Genomic DNA, 23,356 nt, shown 5'->3' with positions numbered 1-23,356 from the left:
ATTGAAATCTTACCAAAAAAATATATAAACGGAGGGATTTGTTGCATCGTTCAAGACCTCTTATCAAAAATGCAAAACAATGAAAATTAAATAAATTTGTGAAATTTAAAGGTATTTGATGAAATGTTTTGTAATTTGAAACATCATAGTATTATTTTCAATTGAAAATTATTAAAAACTCTTAATGCTTGAGAGCTAACAACCTTAAATTCTATTATTGGGTATTGAAAGGACAAGAGTCAGTTGTTATAATATTCTTTAAAAAGATTTAAAGAGTTTCTCCATATAATAAATAACCACTATTTAGTAATTTATATTCGTACTAAATGTTGGGTATTGGGTTAATAAATGCCAAAAAATTGTTATTTTGTTCGATCTGGCCATAATGGAAAATGTTATAAAAAACGTTTATTTTGAGGCGCTCTCACACTGGAATAAGTTGGGCATCCCATTATTCCTGATTCCTGCCTCCAACGACAACTATTACCAGCGAAATGAAAGCAGGAAAAGCAACAAAAGAAACTCCAACATCTAACTAAAGTCAAAACCGGGCTGCAGACAGACATTGACCAGTAGGTCACCATTAAACGAAAGTCGAGCCCAATTGAGAATACAAGTAATGCAAAGAGAGTAAACTCGAATAATGCCACTCAAAAAGCCGAAAACCTAAAGCGGGGAAACATAGACGATACTAAAATTCAAATACATATATAATGTGAAAAGCTTTCTTCTAGTGGTAAAATTTCTGTTGGATAAAAATAAAAACCATTATTGCTATCAGTTAGAGGCTCGAAGGATTTTGTAATCGTCCTGAAGGGAATTGAAACTGCTTTAGATTCGGAGGAAGCAAAAATCCAGGATTTTGGTGTAAGATCAGTGATTAATATTATCAACAAAAACAAAGTTCACTAACCAATGTACAAAGTAGAACTCTTTTCAATTGAAAAAAATACACCCAATTAATAAATTGTATTTTCTATTACACCGTAGAATTTCTATAGAAGAGCCACATAAAAGAAATTGACCAGCGCAATGCAAAAATCGTCAAGATTTCGACCACACAAAATCTTACTACTACTGCAAACTATCGAGCTTGCCCTGTTGATAAAGGACTCAAAGCTAAACTAAATCAGGGTATGCAAATTAAATGAAGATGGCTAATATGATACCAGCACCTTTAGAGCAAGAAATTCCATAATTCCATGCTTCTTCTTCAAATATTCCAACATTCATATTAAATAAGCTCTCTTACGCAGATATGTAAAAAACAAATCCTTAGAAAATGTCCTCAAGCGTGAATATTGGTATTGTAGAAGCTATGATACTTAGTCTTTATCAACTATGCAAAAGATGACTCAGGACTTATAGTGCCCATACACGAGCACACAAGTGCGTTCGATAGGTATGAATTCGTTTGCCCATAACGACACACAAATCCATTTTGCGTTCGCTCTTCACAGAGTTAACATATGCGACAGGCAAGCGGAACATTTCTTGGAATTTATTTCTAATGTAGCATTTTTATCTATTTCATTGTATTTCGTTAATAAGTTATTCCAACTTCTATTTTTCCTACACTAAATATGTATATGAATGAGCGTTTAGGCAAAAAGCGAAAACTTTGAAGTGTGATTTCTCGGGTTTTAATTTTTACGATTATTCTTAATTGACGGGCAGGATAGGAAATAAACTAAAAGTCGTATGGAATTAGGGCAAAGTTTATTATCATTGACATAAAATTTTCTTATATTTAAACTAAAAAAAATATTAAGAAAAGTCAAGTTTTAACATATTTTTAAACAGCATAAAGTAAAATTCTTTTGATCAGAAGCCACTATTTATTCAATTTTTAATAAAATTTTAAATTTTACACATTTTTTTGGAATTTTCTTAGTTTAACTAGAAGATAAATTAATAAAAAATATGAATATCTTTGAATTTTTTTTTTTCCGATAGAAATTGCGACCTGCATCCTTCCCGCCGTCCGAAAAATGAACATGCGAGATGCATCGGGTAATTGCTTCCCAAAGGCAGAATATCAAAGATTTCGTATCCAAAAAATTTGTGAAAGATGTTCAAATATATAACTATTAAGCCTAGAAATTTCGCTTCAATCAATTATTCTTTCCCTCCCAAAAAAAATCCTCAAAAAAATCGATTTTTTGAAGCCTCGAAAGCAGGCTCTCCCCTTAACACTTGCCATTGTCCGCGATCTTCACTGTTCGGCGACACGAGAGAAATGAGATTTTGTGCGCCGACAACGCCATACACGATAAACATGTTCGTGCACCGATAGTAAAAAATCAAACATTTTCGCGAACATGGATCGGTACGCGAACAAGCCCATACACGATAAACCGCAAGCGCACACATACCGATCGAACGCACTTGTGTGCTCGTGTATGGGCGCTTTTAATCAACGTTCAAAATCAGATGTTGCTTGCTTTAGTAAACAAAAAATTAGTGAGCAAAAGATACGTATATGGAACGCAAACGGCTCTAGCGAATACATAGCGGAACTTAGCAAGTTTTAGGAAGAAAAGAAATGATTGCTCTGCCGATACAGACGTGGCCATAGAAATTGGGCGGGGCGGCATTAACAATGTTTTTATTACTGTGGCGATAACAATGCTAAACATTTTTACTGGGGTTTCTTATCAGCCCAAAAGGTCGGCAATTATATAACATAATTACTTGTAGACAAAATCATCTTGACTTTGCTTCTCCGAGGCAACTTAGATACTGGCCAACTGCTTTAAATAAAATACCTGATCGGATCGATTTTGGAGTCACCAAGAACATTGATAGAAAGCTTATAAATGGAGTAATAGAATCATGATCAAATTATTCGAACAACCAAATATTGTTGTTACGCGAAATGGCCTAACAATGCCCAGAATATATTGCTTTTAGTACAAGAAATATCTTAGCACCCACATGCAAAACGCAACTGAAGTTGTATGTGAAATGTGTATAGAGGGCAATATTAATATATGCAATTACTTGTCAGAGTAATCGACCCACATCATGTAAATTGAAATTAAAAGTTGCTGAAAAAATTAAGGAAAGCTCTAAAATGTGAAGAAGACGCGGTCTTAAAAATGGTTATTTCTATTTTGACGTCGAACTCTTATCTAAGAAACTCACTATGAAAGGCCGAGAAAACCTTTAAACCACCAGTAGAAACTGAAAGACCGCTCAGAAAAAAATCGGAGTTTGGGCCTGTTCTGAAGAAGAAAGGCAAAAGGCAGTGAACAATTCCTCGATTCCACCTCTGCCCACAATGTACTGAGGACATTCCATTGTATCGGGTGATTTTTTAAGAGCTTGATAACTTTTTAAAAAAAAAAAACGCATAAAATTTGCAAAATCTCATCGGTTCTTTATTTGAAACGTTAGATTGGTTCATGACATTTACTTTTTGAAGATAATTTCATTTAAATGTTGACCGCGGCTGCGTCTTAGGTGGTCCATTCGGAAAGTCCAATTTTGGGCAACTTTTTAGAGCATTTCGGCCGGAATAGCCCGAATTTCTTCGGAAATGTTGTCTTCCAAAGCTGGAATAGTTGCTGGCTTATTTCTGTAGACTTTAGACTTGACGTAGCCTCCACAAAAATAGTCTAAAGGCGTTAAATCGCATGATCTTGGTGGCCAACTTACGGGTCCATTTCTTTTTGAGATGAATTGTTCTCCGAAGTTTTCCCTCAAAATGGCCATAGAATCGCGAGCTGTGTGGCATGTAGCGCCATCTTGTTGAAACCACATGTCAACCAAGTTCAGTTCTTCCATTTTGGCAACAAAAAGTTTGTTAGCATCGAACGATAGCGATCGCCATTCACCGTAACGTTGCGTCCAACAGCATCTTTGAAAAAATACGGTCCAATGATTCCACCAGCGTACAAACCACACCAAACAGTGCATTTTTCGGGATGCATGGGCAGTTGGCCACCAAGATCATGCGATTTAACGCCTTTAGACTATTTTTTGTGGGGCTACGTCAAGTCTAAAGTCTACAGAAATAAGCCAGCAACTATTCCATAGCTTTGGAAGACAACATTTCCGAAGAAATTCGGGCTATTCCGGCCGAAATGCTCGAAAAAGTTGCCCAAAATTGGACTTTCCGAATGGACCACCTAAGACGCAGCCGCGGTCAACATTTAAATGAAATTATCTTCAAAAAGTAAATGTCATGAACCAATCTAACGTTTCAAATAAAGAACCGATGAGATTTTGCAAATTTTATGCGTTTTTTTTTTTAAAAAAGTTATCAAGCTCTTAAAAAATCACCCGATATTTACAACTTCGCGTCTGAGATAGAAGTCAAAGAGTTACCGAATATTGCTTTCAATTTCTTGTCTCAACTTTTCAATGTCCACCTAATGCTTAAAATCGAAGATTGTTATAATAGTCAAACCGGAAAAAGACGGATCACTGCGTTCATCATATCGACCAATTAGCTTGTTGCCCGTTCTCTCCAAGCTTTTTGAAAAAGTAATGCTATCCAAAATTTTTCCTTTTCTCCACGAATACAAAACTATTCCAAATCATCAATTCGATTTTAGTGAAAAACATGGTACTATTGAGCAAGTCAATGGCATCACCAATGAGATCAGGAGCTTGCTTGAATTGAAAGGGTACTATTCAGCAATTTTTCTCGATTTAGTTCAAGCATTTAATAAAGTAAGTATAGCAACAAAGGCTCTTAGATAAAATTAAAATGACTTTGCCAAAATATTTTCATCAGTTGTTCATGTCATACCTAAGTAATAAGCGGTTTACAGTTAGAGTTAAAGAATTTATCTGCAGTCCTTCAAGACAGCGTTTTGGGACCAACACTATGTTTATGCCTTATTTACCGCAAACATTCTAACGAGTGAGAAAATACTAACCTCACCATTCGTGACTACACCGCAATTTTATGTCGAAGCAAGTGCTCAAAGAAAATACAAACTCACTGCCAATACACTTGAGACTCGTTGAAATTTGTCTATCAAACTGGCGCATAAAAATGAACGAGCAAAAGTGTAAGCACGTGACAAGACGGAAACATGCTCAACACTGAAATTAAACAACGTAATGATCCCTCAAGCTAACTAAGTTAAATACATTAACATTCATCTAAGTAGTTCGACTAGGATCAGCTATATTTCTTCAAAAATACAGCACCTCAAACTTAAAAGCGTCCGCCTGAATTGATTAATTGCTTGATCCATAAAATCCTTCTATACAATTCCGTCATAAAGCCAAAATTATGGGGCCTTAACTGCCCTACTAGTTTCCATAAAATACAACGATTCCAATGAGAAACGCTACAAGACCTAACAGATACATAGAGCTCTTGAAATACAAGTGGTAAACATAGAACTGACAAATGCTTTGTAAAAATACCTTTCGAAACTGGAAAGTCATTCTTATCCCATGCGAAAACCTTATCCTGCCCAGCTAACTGAACACATCTTCAGAAAAAGGATCTGACATGATTCTGATGAGGAACGTTATATCTCCTGTCCATTATTATTAATGGACTAAAGCACAAATTCATTAGTTCTTAAGATTCTTAAGCTTATCGTTCGATATATGGTGACAATCCTTTTTGTTGCTTGGTAGTGTGAGGTATTGTCGTTTGATGACATCTTGCTGAGTGTGGTGGGGTTGTCAGGTGTGATGTGTTGTATTAGAGTGCTCCAGTTTTTCCGGTGGAGTAGTTTGTAGGGGTAGGCTAAGCTTATTTATCCATCCTGGGGCCCCTAAGTGAATGTTTTGCATAGTAGCACACATATGTATACGCGATTTCGTATACTATATATCGCCACAAAAGCATAATTCTAATTTTTAAAGCCAAATCATTTAGTGGCAGTCCAGGAAGGTTTGATCAATTTAAAAACTCCAGGGGATAATGGGCTGCGTCTTCGATATTAGTCACGGTGTCTATCGATTTGAATTTTTTTATTTGTACGGGAACTTTTTGAATAATTTGAATGTTTATTTCGTTGACACTGAGTTTTGGGTCACGTGTCAACCGTTTCTGCAGTGAAATACACCCTTTAGTCCTTTTTTAAGTGTACAGCTAACTGATGGGCTGTAGGATACCGTTCGTGCATCGGGAATTCCAATTCGCCAGATGCACTTACGTACCGGCCATTGACGTAGTATTTCACTTATTTGGGTTTCTAACGCTAAAAGTAGCCTGTTCGGATCCTTTCTGGATATATTTACAAATATTTGATGACTTGAACTTAGTGGCAGTACTCCACATTTATGTGATCGTTAAACTTCCTACATAACAGTGGAGAATAAGGAACAATCCATTTATTAGCTATATTGAACCTACTCCTGAAACCTTTCGTGAAATTTACACTAAAAAGTCTTGTTATTTTTTGCCCAGGTATATAATTAGCATAAACAACTGTTCTAAAAACTTAAAGTTTGAGCTGGTACGAATTTTAGTGGCACGCACTGTAGATATTCGTAAAATGAAGGCACTAATGCGCTGCGTATATTTATACTTCTATGTGTGTGTGTTCATAATATAAAATCGGAAAGTAATAAAAACGGTTCCAGTAGACGACCTTTGGACTTTACTTGCTATGAGCAAGCTGTAATAAACGATAGTTACGATATCAAACAACATCGGATCGTTTTGTTGGTGGGGCATTTCCGCAACTATGATACTATCAATTTCTTCTAGTTGGATTTTTCTCTCTAGCCAAACCTGCAAATGACAGTGTTGTAAACCTTATTCCTGCTACTTCACAGTTGCCATAAACCATTTCACGTTGCCGAATTTCTTTATCGTTACATGAAATACTTTTCAGTGGCTAGGTAATAGACCCACTTTAATTTCAGGCCACTCAGGGTTACACACAAAAGTGACAAATAAGTCTGGCTTTCCATAATTTCGGACATTAGTCATCGCATCTTGTGTTTTTTCATACAAATAACGTGGAGAACCTGTGAATGAAGATGGCAAGACTACGCGTTGACCGATATTTAATGGGGCTACATTTGCATCTTGATTTAAGGCGTCTCTGCTTGAATGTATTGGTCAGCCCTTAGTATTTGTTGATAACAACATATGTAATTAAATTTTTCTGATGTTATTTTGCCATCATATCGACAATATATTGACTAAATAAATTTCTGTAATAATGTAGTTGAAACAATTAGCTCCAACCATCAACCTAAATGCATAAAATTGCATGCACCTCACTGTTTTGTTACGCGTTGTGTCTTGCTGAGGAATGGTCAAATAATAACCGTCTTCTCCTATTACAAACATTAAGGGATACTGTAGGGAATCATTCGATCTGTATAACTCAGAGACCCTTTTAAGTTCGCCGTCTCTACCATGCAGCACTATATCAATTGGGCCTTTTTCCTCGTCAACCTCGGATTGAATAGTTTAAATTATTTGAAGAGTTACGATCTAAATTTTGTTAAAACACATTATGTACATATTGCTGCTGTTATTCAGTGCGATTCGTAGTTAAATTTTTAGCATTGGAGCTATGTTTGACTGTAACGATAGCTGATTTGCGTCTAAAAATAAGTAGATTTGCAAGCATTGTGGACTTTGACCCGATGATGATAGAAGGCTACCTATGAGATTATACACTTGTCCCTCCATTTTCAAATGAAGGCATAAAATTACGTCATGTGAAAAAGGTTATTATACCTACGTATGTTGTACAGAAGGTGTGTGATTATTTGTCAATAAATTTTTGATTGGTTTTGGCGGCTTCTGCACATTGGGGAGATTAACTTTTTCTGATGAACAGCACATACCATACGGTTCATCGGCTCATTTTTTGCAGAACACTTAGAGCAGATCCTATTCATGGCTTCGATTTGGACGGAAGGCTGTAGAGCATAATCAATCTGCGGATCGTATCTGATCTTAGCTAAAACTAAAGAAAAAGTGATCAGGATGACGAGAAAAGTTGAAATACGCTTGACTGTATGTCTGTCTGTCCGTCCGTGCAAGCTATAACTTGAGTAAAAATTAAGATATCTCGATCGGATCATAGTAGCAAGAGCCACCTGTAGGAAATTTTTTTTGAAAAAGTGGGTGTGGCGAAAATTGGACAATAGGTGTGACACCGCCCACTTTTTGGTGAAATCCCATATCTCGCACGCGATTTATGAAAGGATTTTGGTAGTTTTTTCACACCTTGGGTTATATTATTGAAGTTTTAGTATGGATCCCAAACTTTTTGAAAATTTTAATATAGCCTATGTTCACCAGAGATGGTGTAGCTTCACAACAGTAGTTTCAGTGCCTATTCAATGCAAATAAACAAAGAAATCTTTGCTCATTATAATATTAGTATCGATGGCACTATTCATGTAGCGTAGTACATTTATTGGTGAAATCTGTAAGAAAGAGTAAGTTTAGAATACAAATTTTAAAATACTTGGGAAATTAATTTAATTTTATTGTTCATATTCGTATTCAATGTTTGAAGAACGACTTATAATTAAACTTCAGCTAAAATTAAAAATAAAGCAAAGAGTGAATTTTGTTCAAAGTATGGGTACTCCCTTACAAATATACAATAAATGCAAATATGCATATGGTACAGTGATTTCATCAAACAATAAGACAGGTGGGAGGGCAATTGAAGAGGGATTTTACTCAATCTGTAGATTAGATGGAGAGCAAACATCTGCTGATGCAAATTCTGCAGAATCTTCTGTGAGTACGATTCTTCGAAGTCCAACATTAGATTACGAGAGGCAGATATTTTCAATGCAGAGGAGGGGCATAATTTTTCATAGAGATGCCTAGAAAGGGCCGATGAATTCGAAATCGAAAAGAATTTAAGAGAAGCGTTTAAAGAATTCGTATCCTTCGACAAGGAAGAATATTTCATTTACCACTGAATTCACGCCTAGATCACGGTGCAGGTCAGCAGATCTAATGTACCAAGGAGCATTAACTAAAGTCCTTAGTACCTTAGTTTGAAAGCGCTGAATGCTGGCAATACAGCTTTGACTTGAGCAACCCCATAGTTAGGCTGCGTTGGCCCAAACTGGCTTTAGAACTTGACTATATAATAACAGTGTGTTTTGTATTGATAGTACGGATTTCCTGCCAACTAGGTGGTAAAGTTTGCCAAATTTCATATCAAGCTCACTCCTTTTTTGGACATGCTCTTTCCAGTGTAGCTTAGCATCTAAGGTGATACCTAGGTACTTAGTACTTTTATATTAGATACAGAAGTTGACTCTCCAGCTACTAACAAAGCTGTGTCGTCCGCAAATGTCGCTGTCATATAACTAGAATCAGATGGGAGGTCACTGGTAAAAAACATATAAAGTTTTGGCCACAACACGCTCCCCTGGGGAAAACCCGCTTCTATCAGTTGCAAGTTTGAATATGCATCCTCTTGTTTAATGCGGACGTATCTATCGGGTGATTTTTTAAGAGCTTGATAACTTTTTTTAAAAAAAAAACGCATAAAATTTGCAAAATCTCATCGGTTCTTTATTTGAAACGTTAGATTGGTTCATGACATTTACTTTTTGAAGATAATTTCATTTAAATGTTGACCGCGGCTGCGCCTTAGGTGGTCCATTGCGGAAAGTCCAATTTTGGGCAACTTTTTCGAGCATTTCGGCCGGAATAGCCCGAATTTCTTCGGAAATGTTGTCTTCCAAAGCTGGAATAGTTGCTGGCTTATTTCTGTAGACTTTAGACTTGACGTAGCCCCACAAAAATAGTCTAAAGGCGTTAAATCGCATGATCTTGGTGGCCAACCGCCCATGCATCCCGAAAAATGCACTGTTTGGTGTGGTTTGTACGCTGGTGGAATCATTGGACCGTATTTTTCAAAGATGCTGTTGGACGCAACGTTACGGTGAATGGCGATCGCTATCGTTCGATGCTAACAAACTTTTGTTGCCAAAAAATGGAAGAACTCGAACTTGGTTGACATGTGGTTTCAACAAGATGGCGCTACATGCCACACAGCTCGCGATTCTATGGCCATTTTGAGGGAAAACTTCGGAGAACAATTCATCTCAAGAAATGGAACCGTAAGTTGGCCACCAAGATCATGCGATTTAACGCCTTTAGACTATTTTTTGTGGGGCTACGTCAAGTCTAAAGTCTACAGAAATAAGCCAGCAACTATTCCAGCTTTGGAAGACAACATTTCCGAAGAAATTCGGGCTATTCCGGCTTGAAATGCTCGAAAAAGTTGCCCAAAATTGGACTTTCCGAATGGACCACCTAAGACGCAGCCGCGGTCAACATTTAAATGAAATTATCTTCAAAAAGTAAATGTCATGAACCAATCTAACGTTTCAAATAAAGAACCGATGAGATTTTGCAAATTTTATGCGTTTTTTTTTTTAAAAAGTTATCAAATCGAAGCTCACTTATAAAGTGCTATCCACCATTCTTCGCTATGCATCACTGCATAAACAACTTCACCTACAGCTACCTACATTCACAAGAAGAAAACCCGGTTTTCCGCCATGGCGACTACAAGACACGTCTATAAACTTGAATCTTCATCTGCATATAAAAAAACACACTCAAAATAATGTATTCCGCAAACTATTTTTGGAAGAAAGTTAACAACTAAACCCATACAACTGGTTACTTACCAATGCAACAAAATCGAATATCGCAACAGCCTTCGCCGTCATCGACCTCAACAACACTATAATTTCAGGAGGCCTCCTTCCTGACTATTATTCCATATTCACCGCCGAGGCCTTAGCATTTCTATAGGCATGCACGTTTGCATGAAATAACACAGGAAAATACGTAATATGTTCTGACAGTCTATCAACAATTTCTGTCGTAAAAAATCTAAACTGTCATAACAACTTAATTGTTCAAATTCGGAGTATAATTGTTGCAAAAAAATTGTTCTCTTCTGGGTACCAAGTCATCAAGGAGTTACGGGAAACGAACTTGCAGATAAAACAGACAATTTAATAGCTCAGTCTCCTTCCATCTATTTCACACCATCGTCCGAAAAGGATCTCCAACACTATATATCCCAATATATACAACAAAAAAGGCAGCTAATTGGAATAATTTCCATCACCGATATACCAAATTCAATGTAAACGGCCTAGGCGCCACATACCCTACAAACACGTCAAAACCAAAATGATCAATTTATATACGCCTAGGAATTGGACACACGAAGCTTACACACGAGCATTTGATTACCAACAAAACACCGCAAAGATGCGACTGCGGCAATACTCTAACAACCGAACATAAGTATCTTAGATCACTGTCCCAACTTCGCGAGAATCAGAGCAATTTACTTTAATCAAATCAACACTACAGATTGTTTAAATCATGTTAACTCACAAAATATTAATCAAATTTACTTATTCATAGAACAACTTAGATTAGTCAACCAATTGTAATAATATTAAACTTACTTATACGAGGGCTGCTATATATATTCTGGCCTAGGGCAACACTAAGTGTTGCCAGGTGCAATCTGACATTTCCATTGGAAAGTTTGACATCTTTTAGCATAACATCACTCAGAACGTTTTGTCATTTAATCGTGAATTGTTTTATTTACAGGGAATTAAAAAAATTCATCTCCGGTCAAAAAAATGGAATTAACTCGTGAACATTTTCGTGCGATCATTTTTCACAACTTTCGACGTGGATTATCACGACAAGAGTGCATCGATGAACTAAAATCTTTGTATGGCTATGAAGCACCATCCTATAGCACTGTGAAAAGAAACTGGTACAACGATTTCAATCGTGGCCGACGCTCGCTCAAAGAACAGAATTCCGTGAAGGTCGTCCAAAAACAGCCGTTGTGCCAGAAAACATCGATGCCGTACGTGAACTGATAATGCAAGACCGTCATGTAACATATGTATCTTCAGATAGAGGCATGCCTATGAATTTCTCCCACCAGCATACATTCGATACTCGTATTGCATGAACACCTGGCCGCAAAAAAGGTTTCTTCTCGTTGGATCCCGCACAATTTGACAATCGCTCAAAAAAAGGCTCGTGTGGATTGGTGTAAAGAAATGCTGAAAAAAACGATCGCGGTGCTTCAAAAGACGTTTATAAGATCGTCACAGGTGACGAATCATGGATCTCTGCGTATGAGCCCAAAACAAAACAACAATCGACAAAAAAAAAAATAAAAAATAAAAAAAGAAATAAAAAAAACATTTTCGTTGATAAATATGCCAATTTACATTATTAGGTCAAAGGCCGCCGCAGCTAGTACGCCATACTATGTGAAATATAATACTATTTTATAATGTGTCTAATAAATAATAATAATAATACTTTTACACTTCTTTGTTGTGAAATATATTTTAAGAAATACAAATAAAATTTAATATTCTTTAAAATAACACACAGAAATTTAATAATATCACGACGAGCGTACAGCTTAATTGAATTCTGCTATACATACATACATATGTAACTATTTTAAATCCTAATGAACGTCACTTTTTCCATTTGTTTTTGTTTTATTTCAGGAGTATTTCAAAAAATTGAGCAATTCTGCTAAATACCGCTGTTACAACAGTGCTTCCCAAAGTGAAAACTCAGGGTTGTTAGCTGTGTTTTCAAGTAGACTGGGTTTTTTTGCCTTCCGCAATAGGGATGTTGATCCCTAGTCAAACTCATTAACTCTGTGCTTTGTTGAGCAACGTTCAACATTTTCTAAAATATTCGAGAAAAGTAAAGTAACGTCAAATTTCAGTAAAATCTTATAAAAGCACAGGAGTTCCAACTGAGTTTCTAAGCGTAAGTTTACATCTAGAACAATGATTAATGTTAATCTAAGTTGCTAACTGAGAGAAGCTAAACGATAAATAAATAAATTTTAAAATGGCAAAATTTTTATGGAAAAGTTGAACTCGTAATTCGGCTGGACCCATTATTGTTTCATAGACTCCAACACTTAGGGACTAGACAGGAATTTGTCAGTTGTAACGGGCATTTGATTCAAAAAGTGTGAAGTCTGATAGTTGTCCGATTAAGTATTCAAGCCAATAGCAAATATTATTTTGATGTATTAATATTTTAGTGATTCTTAGCATCACGGGAACTAATAGCTCCTTCTTAACTGATTTTAATATTGCGGTTTTATTTACATCAATCTCTCATTGATTGTGTTGAATAATTTTAGGTAAAAATATCCCCTTGTTTTAAATAATGGTTTGTCAAAAAAGTCTTGCGGTATTTTTATTGATTTTTTTTTTTTGTTGAAATTGAAATGAATTTTTGATGACTCATGCCCAGCTCTTGACCGATGCTACGGCTGCTACTATGCCGGTCTCTTTCGACCAATTCAGCGATTGTATCGCAATTTTCGACGACAGGCCTTCCGGAGCGTGGCGCATCTTCGACCACCTCTACACCAGAACGAAAACGTTGAAACCATCGTTGTGCGGTGGAAATGGAAACTGTATCGGGTCCATAAACTGCACAAATTTTATTGGCGGCTTGAGATGCATTTTTGCCTTTATCGTAGCAGTACTGTAAAATATGCCGTATTTTTACTTTATTTTGCTTCATGTTTGCGACGCTATAACTCACGAACGACTTAAAAGAAACGACAATCAATTAAACACGTGTTAGCGCGTGAAATGAGCTTTCCAAAAAGGTATAGCATGACCCGATGCGACGAATAAAACTAGAACTACGCGCTTTCAGCGCCAACTAGCGAAAATACCGCAAGACTTTTTTGACAACCTAATATGTATGTGTTACTAATAGTTATAAATTTTATGAAGATAAATTGAGACATCTTAATTGAATTTCCAAACCACAATCATACATACATAAAATTCATAATGGCAGGCTTCCTTATTTCTACGCTTTCTTTGAGCTCTGTTGTTAAGAGTTTTGGGAACCAGGATTCACTACTTGTGTTGCACACGCTGCAAACAAAGTTTTATTTCATTTAAATTCACCCAAGTCTGACCTGAAATCATAACAATAATATGTCTTTAAACCTGCTTTTTTCGATTTTTTCATATAAAATGTTCGCACTTCACCTCAAGATGTGTTTAATACCTTACTAAATAACTAATATATGCTAATGTTTCGAACCACAAACAAAAAACAACAACTGAAAATGAGGAACGTGGCAGTTTAGCATTAGGTAAAAAATGTATATTTGAACCGATTAGTCGTTAAGTACAAAACCTAGGTCTCTTAGGTCTTAGTAGAGATTTATACACATAATATGAGAATATGTTATCTGTGAAACAGTTACCTTTTTTCCTATTAAAATATTTATGTTTGAATAATGATTGCCACAAATCTTTCAAAAACTTCGCGCCACACACTTCACTGATATTTTAACTAAATATCTAGAGTACATGCATTCACGTGTTTCTCAGTACTGACGACCTTAAGCTGCAATAAGTGAGCAGGTGTATTAAACAAAAAAAATTAATTATGCTATTATTAACTTAAAGTTTTCTATATTTTTTCGAATTTTTTTTTTTTTTTCAACTGTAAATTAATTGTTTTGCAACAACCCAACCGAACGCTGATGCAAGGATTTTACTTTCCGTGGAGCTTGTCATGTATGGGGGTGAGACAAACAGTACGCAGTATTTTGTAGGGCATCTCCACAGATAAGTTCTATTGACGACGGACACAATTCATTAAAAACCCCAACATCAAGCTAACTTTTGGAAAGAGTGTATCGTATTGCGTAAATGTGCCGTTGCAATGCGAAGGGAACACATCAGTGGTATTGTTAACTTTTTGTATCGTGCGCCTACAAGCCCTGACGTTCCGTTATATCCGCTGACATACATGTATTTGGAGTACAGTATGTGTACGGAGCTAATTGATATGTTAATTTGGGAAAATTTTGTCGAGCAAACACGGGAAGTGCATCGGATGCGAACGTCACTAGCCCACGAACACCAGTGGCTGGTCACGATGGCCGCTGAAGTGGAAGCTGAGTGAGTGTGACTGGACACTTTCAGAGATAATCATATTATGCGAAGCACTTTTAGCTTTGAACTTGAACTGTGTTCGTGCAACGAAAACAGCACACAGCGCTCTCGGCAACTAAAACCACTTCGCTTTAACAACGACGACAACTCGAATAAAGCGAACCAACCGCACACATAAAATATTTTAACACTTGGACACTCACATACTTGTATGTATACAAATACCTTTCGACCGGAAAATTCTGGCTCGACATGCACTGCCACACGGTTCACACAATATATACAAACAAAATGCATACACTGGTGCAATTCACGGCAAAAACATCAGAAATGATTAACCGTATCCTGCTAACTATGAACAACGTATCCTTCGAGAAACCGAAACAGAACTGAAGCGGCGGCTTATAAGCTTGCCACCCGATGGGTCCGCAGTCGACATTTTCACCATCTCCAACACAATTGTCTCATCAATGCTATGTTGAGTGTGCGCTTTGCAAACTTTTTGATTTCGCGTCGAGAGATGAGAGTATAAAATGCCATTTAGTAAAATATGATGGTTGCCGACAATATTTTGTTTAGGCTTTCTGTCGTTGAAAAGCTGAATCCACCGTTAGTGGAGAATTAATCCGCCGTAGCGAAGCATCAGACTTTGAAAAGGTCCAATGGAGCGATGTTCCGAATTAAGATGCGGTACTTTTGCGGAAAGTACTCGAAATCTACTAAATTATTTATTTTAAAATTCTTAAGGAATAATGCAGTTAAGTAGAAAACTCTCTGGCAGGTGTAATTATGGGAACAATGTTAGCATATGTCTACAAATGGACAAGTGTGTGTCTACAAACGTATATGATAAGTAGAGATTTAAATGAAAATATCTTTTTAGGTAATTTATTTTTACATTTTACTCATATTTAAATGCTACTGGTTACAAATTGATTTTTGAATCATTTGGATAGTAACTAAATTTATTTTTTTTATGACAGATGTTGGTTTTTAGTTTTCGTACAATATATGTAGTAAATATTAAAAATAATTTTCTAAATAGGATCTTTTGACAAATTCTACACTTTTGATGAAAAGTTCGTTTTTCAGTTGAAAACTAAATGCAATTAGAAATTAAGAGTTCGCCAATAAATTATCACTTTTTCAGATAGCTTCAAAGCAACCCTTCCTTATGGCAGTTTCCCTTTATCTGATCTGCTCTTCAAATTTGTCATTTGTCAGGTCAAAGTGCTACAGTTCTTCTCTCTAATACAATTTCAAAAATAAACAGAAAACCGTTAACTTCGGCTGTATCGAGGCTAATAACCTGCATCTCTTATAGCATCCAACGGTCTGGCCATAATGTTTGGCATAGACAACACTCAAGTCGAATTAAGGTTACTGAATAGGAATAAAACTTTTATAAAGATTTTTCAATTAAGGTTGCTTAATACGAAAAAAACTTTTATAAAGATTTTTCAACACCATAGTTATATAATATGCAAACTGATCGATCAAAATAAACTTTTTTAGCAAAAATTACCATTTATTTACCAAAGGATGAATGCTTCCACTTTGGTGCAAACTGCAGGAGCTGAAATAAATTTAGGGGTACTACATACATATAAAATTGAAATTTGTCTAGGCACAAAACAACCGAACTGGGTAGGAAATAGAAAAATAGTAAACAAGTTACGAGTTGCGCACTGCAAACAATGAGTTCGAACACAATACACAGTTCCAACCGCAACAGGGGATAGGTGAATACAGAAGGTGCGCAAGATAGCTTGTGTGGCTTGCGATGGTTATGAACGTTAATATGTTAGTATGTATAGAAGAATGTGGGACTCATAAAATAAATCATGAAGGAAAAGGTAAAATTGAAAGCGGAATTGACAGCCATTATTCGTACAAGGAAATAAGTTTATGCAACATTGCATGGAATTGACGGCCCACAGGTCTCTTGGGACGACATGTCAAAAACAGCCCGTTACAAAATAAAACAAGAGTGAATATTTCAAGTAACACCTACAAACAAAAAACTTTCTTATAGACGTACGTACATATACGTACTTACATACAGAGAGAGCATTTCCCTGTAGGGAAATGACCAAGTGACAAACCACATTATGTCTGAGTCAGATAACTGCTAGTCTTGCACTAGTTAAATTGTACCAAAAATTACTCCAATTATGACCCAAAACTTCTTATATAAAGAGTTAGAAGTAAAAATAAAGCCTTAAATGTAAAAAAAATTTCTTTGTCAATAACTGTCAGTTCAGCAGACTCAGATTTGCAGAAATAGTAGCATCTGTGGGCTAAAATTTAATGTTGACCCCTTCTCTAATTGATTTAATGTACATATCTGCCAAATCACTACAGTTATATCAACCAAACTTTCTGTGGACAAATTGTCACAGTACATCAAGTGCGAAAATGGATGCAATCGGTTGATAACTACTCTGACTTCCCATCACAATTTTTAATTCCATATTTTTTTATTCATTCTTTTATTTCTCAGTGTATAATTCAAACACCAATAAAGTAATGTCAGTTCTGTTTTGACATTTGTGTAGTAAACACATGCGAAATACACGTAAATAAACAATGGTGCGCTACACTACTCCAGAAAGCGGGTTATTGGTGACTATTTATTTGACCAATAATCGGTCGGTGACTTTGGCACAACGTGATATCGTCGCAGATTTCCTGGCCGTCCGACGCCTACTGGTGAAGCTCCGTTTAGAGCAGCTCGCCTCGAAGACACTGGCACAACACGAGATGCTGCCAGGCGTGGCAGACCTCGGAGTAGCCGTTCTGCAGAGAATATTGCTGCTGCTGCCGAGGATGTCATGGAAGCGTCGTCGACATCGACCAGACGACGTGCCACGCAAATGGGTATCAGTCGACGGTGTTTACAGCGAATTTTGGTACAAGATTTGAAGATGTTTCCTACAAAGTCCAGACAGTGCATCAGCTCTTAACTGCTGACCGCCAATCGCGTCTAACATACGCTCAAGCCATGCTTAATCACCACCAAGAGGAGGATGATTTTTCATCAAAAATATTCATGAGTGATGAGGCCCATTTCCATCTTAGCGGGTACGTAAATCAGCAAAATTTACGCTTCTGGGGCATTAATCCGCGTGTAACCCACGAGGAACCATTACACCCGCTCAAAGTCACTGCATGGTGTTTTCGCTGGAGGAGTTCTCGAACCTTTTTTCTTCGAAGACGTCGCGGGTCAAACGGTTACTGTAAGTGGTGAGCGCTACAGAGCAATGATCAACGAGTTCTTTTTGCCGCAACTTGATGAATTCGGATTGGAAAACATGTGGTTCCAACAGAACGGTGCAACGGCACACACTGCACGTGCCACAACCGATATGCTGAAGGATGCATTTCCCGGGCGCCTAATCTCCCGTTTTGGCGATTTGCACTGGCCAGCAAGATCGCCTGATTTGACCGCTCCAGACTTCTTTTTGTGAAATAAAATGAAAAATTAAGGAAACGAATCAGTTCTTGCAAAGATGTCGTCGGATTCGGATGATGAAATTGTGCCTGTCCTATTTTCAATGATTGAGTTTTGTGCACGAAGTGAAAGACATTAAAGAGAATGGTGGGTGCATCCAGAAGCACGATTCAGAAAATATTTTTACAAATTTGATTTCTGAACTGAGAAAGCATCCGAGGAAATTTCGAAATTTCACAAGGATGCAGGTGTCAACATTCGAATATTTGCTGTCTTCAATAAAACATTTAATTTTTAAGCAAAATACAAATTACCGCAAAAGCATAACTCCTGCGGAAAGATTACTTATACCACACCGGTAAGTGAAAACAAATAGCTTTTTAAACTTAAACTCAATGTATTTTTAATCCAAAATTCCTTCTTTGGTAAAATTTTACAAGGATCAATAAGAAAATATATATTATTAATTACACAAATATTTATTTTGATTCTTATACTGTATTAGATAATCCCATGACAGACGATGACGTTGAGGTACTTAAATATTCATTTTCCACTTCTTCTTGAAATTGATTAATTTTATTTATTATCTGCATTGTGAATAGTCTTTGCCTTTCGCTGGAGAGTTTTTCATAATCAGACAGCACACTTTGAAAAAATAATTCTACTTCGTTTTGGAGTTTAGGATCTCAATCATTGGTCCTGCTATCATCTCAGATATACATAGATATCTTACTCTTTTTCGCTGGTATTGGACTGCTTTTGTCAGTACTTACTGCTTTGCTCTTCGACATCTTTTAAAAAACACATTGCATCAGCCAAGTACCACTTCTGCTTTTGCTTACCACTCGTTCCAGATGGTTTGTTTTTTTTTCTTCCCTCAAATACCTCGAATATGAGTTCCGTAAATTTGTCCATTTATTTTTGCATGCTGCTACTGGATACCTGCAAAGCTGTCTGGGAAATATTATCACCAATTTACCTTCCAAAACCCGACGTTGCGAAATGGCTTTCTATAGCGGATGCATTTGAAAAAATTTAGAACTTTCCTAATTGTGCAGGAGCTATACATAGATGGAAAACACATAAGAATACAGTGTCCTCCAAAAGCAGGATCAGATTATTTTAATTATAAAAAATGTCATTCAACACATTTACAAGCTGTAGTTGAGGCATATGGGCAGTTCATTTGTGTTTATGTTGGCGACTTTGGACGAAATTGCGATAATGATGTTTTTAAACACTCTAATTTTGGAAAACAACTTATTCAAAAACAATTGAATTTATCACATAACCAAATGTATAACTTTTGTTTTTGTCGCCGATGAAGGCTATCCACTTCTTACGAATGTTCTAAGACCTTTTTCACGAAGGAACTTGACAAATGATCGAAGAATATACAATTATCGTTTATCAAGAGCAAGACGAGTAGTGGAATGCGTATTTGGTATGCTTGCAAACAAGTTTCGAAGTTTTCATACCGAAATTTTGAAAATCGAACCAAACTGTCCAAGCTCCTAGGTGCTGAATATGTGAACCCAGTGTTTGTAATTGACTTTTTAGCGAAAATATCGGCCAATATGTGAGATATATGTATGTATAATTGAAATTTAGAGATATCCTTTCCTGATGATGATGACTTTATACCGCATATGTATATCGACCAATAAGTGAATTATCATAAAACTGAAAGAGCGCGTTTTTCTTATAACGGTGCACATTTGTTTTTAGAATGAATAAACTCGGGTGAAAACTCGCCCTAGACCCCAAATAACTATCAAGCCTTAAAGTGCCCATACACGACACACAAGTGCGTTCGATCGGTATGTGTGCGCATGCGGTTTACTCGTGTGTGGGCTTGTGCGCATACCCATCTATGTTGGCGAAAATGCTTGATTTTTGCGATCGGTGTGCACACATGTATGTCGTGAATGGCGCTGTGTGCACACACAATCTCATTTTTTTCGTATCGCCGAATAGGAAACAACGCGGACGAACCATTTTCCGTTTGCTTGTCGCACATATTCACTCAGAGATAAATTAAATAAATTAAATTAAGATTTATTCCTGTATTCACTGTTTGAAGAACGAACGCAAAATGGATTTGTATGTCGTGTATGGCGAAACGATTTCATACAGATCGAGCACACTTGTGTGTCGTCTATTGCTACTTTTATGTATGTACATACTACTTGTATGTTGAAGGAGTATAAAATGTTCAGTTACACCCGAACTTACGTCTTCCTAACATGTTTTATAATCATTTGTGGATGCAAAATATTTTTCTGTTCTTTTTCACCTTTAATTGCAGCTTCAATAATTAAGAATTGCACACATGCTAAATTAAGGCGGGCGTTGTCGTGGGCGAGATAATACGTTATGCAAATAATAAATATACATACAGCGAATCAAAAAAGTTTTGGCACAGGCGTTGTCTTCGCTGAAAAGTGTATTCAAAATTAATCACACGATTTCGGCTGTTGAGTAGTTTATCCCACTAATCTTATAAATTTATCAAGATTTCGCCATACAAAAATGACAGTTCAAAACCACCTTCGAAGTGATTTGAAACTGATCCACTCTGAAGCTCTCGGTGCGGGTCTGATTTTGCGTCATCTACTTGTCAGCATTGGAAGTCTTTTACATTATTACAGCTGATTTAAACGCTGCAAGAAGAAAAAAATGTAAACAAACAAATGAATTAAACGCAAAATTTCAAAAATAAAAAAAAAAAATGCGTCCATTATTTTCATTATATGGAAAATATTAAAAATAAAAGGATGGCTTTTATAACAAAATACTATAGAACAATGTTTTCACTTAATAAATATTAAGTGATGTGAACTCTTGACTGCCAAAAACATATGTTTTTTCATCTGTCCAACGGCAGTGAGAACAGTGAGATTAGTGTTGAGATTAAATGTAAACTAATCACTTAAAATTTTTGGTGGGAACATAGTATTAAGTTGTTCAATTTTTAATCGTTTTATGTCAGTGCAAAAATTGAACTAGTTATACAATGTGTTTTCCAAAGTAAACAAGACTTAAAAAAAAAAACAAAATCAATTTATTTCATTCAAAATAGTCTCCTTCTGCTTCAATACAGCTTTTTGTACGGTTCAAAAGTACTTATGTCGAACGAGTGTTTTAGCTCGCTGGCCGGTATGACCACCAGTATGCCGGTGCAAGCCTTTTGAATGAACTCTACGTCTGCATAACGCTTTCCTTTCATGTGCAAATGCATTTTTCCGAAAAGGAAGAAGTCGCACGGTGCCATATCAGGTGAATACGGTGAGTGGTTAATGGTTAAAATGTGATTTTTGGTCAAATAATCGGTCACAAGCGTCGATCGATTGTTGGATTCTGAGCAATTTTTGGTCGTCAGTCAATTTGTGCGGAACAAATCGTGCACACACCTTTCGTAAGCCCAAATGTTTGGTCAAAATGCGATAAAGCGATTTTTTTGAGATGTTTAATTCCATTTGCATGAATTACAATGATGATTTCGACTGATTTTTGATGAATTCACGCGCAGTTTCGATGGAATTTTCGGTGATCACGGATTTTGATTGGCCCACATGTTGAACGTCATTTATGTCCTCACGACCACTTTGAAAACGTTGAAACCACTCATGTATTCTGTTACGGGATAGACAATCATCGCCATAAACTTGCTTCATCAATTGAAACGTTTCGGTTAAACCAAAATTTATTGTTGATCTTTGTTCGAAGCTCATTTTCGCACCGATAACACAAACATACTGACACTCAACGCAATAACTTCACTTCCAATCAATGAAATGTCATGAAATTCTCACTGAACAATAAATAGAGATAGCAGATTCGAACGCACCAGTCGACGTATGGATGGCGCCACCAGGTTCAAAAAGTCCTGTTTACTTTGTATTGTGAGCAAAGCGGGCGGTCGTACAGAAATTTCGACAGATGTCCGTAAAATTATAATGAATTTGCACATGCAGCAAAATTTTATCGTGAAATTGGTAATATAGTTCAGAATCAAGTGTGCGAAATATTGGTGCGCAAAAAATTTTTCGAAAACAAAACAAAGAGCTCCAGGAAAATGATATAATTAAGACTGTGAAACATGACGGCGGTAACGTAACGGTTTTAGGGTGCATTGCAGCATCTAGTGTGGGAAATCAAGTTCTTATTTATGATAAAATGGATAAGCACTCATATTTAAAAATCTTAAAGGAATTTTAAGCAATTAAAAACACCTCCGCAATCCCCAAACATGACCCTATTGAGTATACATATTTGGCATCTACTGAAAAAAAAACGGAATCACCAATAACATAGAAGGATTCCCTTAAACAGGCCATACGTAGAAAATTGGCAAATATGTACTTCTGAGCAGACATACATATAACCTAGTTGCATTGACTTTTAGAAGCAGTAATTCAGGCCAAAGGAGGTAAACAAATATTAGAATTAAAAAATCGAGCTCAAAACAATATTTTCCGTATGTGTGCCTAACCTTTTTTATGTAGAATATTTAATGTTTTTACTAAGTATAATTTCATTAACTTTAAAAATATATAAAATATAAAATATCTTTTAGTTAAATATATAATAAAATTGCCAAATAAAAACAGATGATTACATTACTTTCGTTAATTTCAAAAGCAAACCTGTAATTTTTGGATAAACATTTAAGATTACGGTGTGCCTCAACTTTTTAGATTCAATGTACATAAATATACATACATAGTGTATTATTCCTCTCTCTTTTCACAATCAAATAAAACCTACATTACATGCACAAAAATATACAAATACATACATACATATGTACAAATATGCATGCGCATTTGCGTCTGAAGACAACAAAGTTTATACATATGTACATATGTACATAGGTGTGAAAGTTCAAATTCTCATATGAATATAGTAGGTATGTTTATTAAAGAACCACAAGCGAAATAAAAATGTAGAGCAAGG

General features: G+C 36.2%; 1 pseudogene; it reads right to left on the bottom strand.

Moving 5' to 3' along the window:
- Nucleotides 1-18,885: 18,885 nt before the first annotated feature.
- Nucleotides 18,886-19,407, bottom strand: LOC120781987 (annotated as a pseudogene).
- Between the last annotated feature and the right edge of the window lie 3,949 nt (nt 19,408-23,356).

This window comes from Bactrocera tryoni, unplaced genomic scaffold (assembly GCF_016617805.1).
Source record: "Bactrocera tryoni isolate S06 unplaced genomic scaffold, CSIRO_BtryS06_freeze2 scaffold_828, whole genome shotgun sequence".
Taxonomy (NCBI): domain Eukaryota; kingdom Metazoa; phylum Arthropoda; class Insecta; order Diptera; family Tephritidae; genus Bactrocera; species Bactrocera tryoni.
Note: the sequence above shows the minus strand (reverse complement) of the source record. Positions and strands in the feature narration are given on the sequence as shown.